The sequence below is a fragment of the Pteropus alecto genome, unplaced genomic scaffold (assembly GCF_000325575.1).
Source record: "Pteropus alecto unplaced genomic scaffold, ASM32557v1 scaffold21, whole genome shotgun sequence".
NCBI lineage: Eukaryota > Metazoa > Chordata > Mammalia > Chiroptera > Pteropodidae > Pteropus > Pteropus alecto.
The window spans coordinates 2206614-2208334 of record NW_006436282.1 but is presented as its reverse complement, the minus strand read 5'-3'; positions in this window follow the sequence as shown (position 1 = coordinate 2208334).

Sequence of the window (1721 nt, the reverse complement as noted above, 5' to 3'; positions counted from 1 at the left end):
TCACTAAATCTAATTTTCCTATCGTATGGGATTGAAGTTCCAGTTTGTCATTGAAGTCAGTTTTTAAAATAGTCATTCCTTATATGGATATAACCATGACGATTTACTAACCCTCTTGTCCTTCTTGCATACCACTAATTGTCTAGTCTGTTTGTTTGTTTGGTATTTTGCTATTAGAATTATTTCAAAGAAGGTCAATAAATGACAGACTGAATTCTTTGTATAAAAAGGTCTTATTTCACTTTTGGGGCAAATTTGGCTGCCTATAGGTTTCTATTCTCAAAGTTATATTCCTTTAACAGTCTGATAATGTTAATTTTTTATCTTTTTATATCGTTGATGAGAAGCCTGATATTAATCTGATTCTTCGTTCTTTGTGAGTTATCTTTTTTCCTCCCTCTTTCACTTGTGGCTTTTAGAATTTTTTTTATATTTTTAAAAATTTACTTTGTAATAATTTTCACATCACAGAGGCATTGAAAAAATAGTACAAAGAAATTTAATTACCCAGCAGCCCGTTTACCCAGATTCCTCAATTATTAACATTTCTCTTAACTCTTTTTATCATATATCCATTATCATTTTTTTCTATATAACTTGAAAACAAGTTACAGACAAGGTGCTCCATCACACCTAGATATTTAAATATATATTTACCCAAAATAAAGAAACTCTTTTATATAATGACAATAACCCAAAACAGAAACTGGCACTGAAGCAAGATTATAATTCAATCCACAGACTCCATTCAAAAGTTTTCAAAGGTCCCAACAATGTGTATATACGTATGCATTCTTTTCCTTTTTTGTCCAGGATTAGATGTATTTAGTTGTCATGTGACTTTAGTCTTCTTCAGTCTGGAGTTATTCCTCAGTCTTTCCCTGACTTTCCGGGAAACCAATTAGGTAAAGAAAAAAAGAGAAATAGAAGGGTTTTTTTCTTTATCCTTATGGTCTGAAATTTTACTCTGATATTTCTAGACTTGGATTTTTTTTCTTAGAATAATTTTTCTGGTAGCACTTGGTGAACTCTTTTGACAAAGGAATCCTATTACTTAGTTCTTAGAAATTCTTTGCTTCTATTCCTCCAGACATAGCTATTCCTTTTTGTCTTTCCTATCCTCTTATGGAAATTCTTTAAGTCAGTTATTAGAATTTGTGAATCCATTTGCTATGTCTCTTAAAATTTTCTCCAGAGTTTATATCTCCTTACCATTGTTTTATGTTCTGAAAGAATTCCTCAGCAACATATTCCGGCTCACCAATTTACTCTGCAGTAGATCCAATATGTTATTCAGTCTACTTATTAAGGTGTGTATTTTAATGAGCATAATTTTTAATTTTTAAAACTTTTAATTATTTTTATCACTATTCTTGTTTCATAACCACTTGTTCTTGTTTTTATATTTTTGCATTTCTTTTTATAGTACTACATATTCATTGAAGACCTTTCTAATAACTCATTTCATCAGGTGTAAGTTCCTTCATGTGAGTTGAAGAGCTGAGTTTGTTGACAGTCTTTCTTGGTGTTGCCATGCGATTAATAAATCTTATTTAGACATTAATCTTCTATGACAGAATTCCCCTGCATATATGCTGGGCTGTGGCAGTCTCCTACATAGTAATTGACTCCAAGTGGGAATGATGTAGTTCTTCTGATAGGACATGACATGGCATTAGTAAGGGCAGTATTTTCTTTCAGTGACATCTCATAGTTTCATG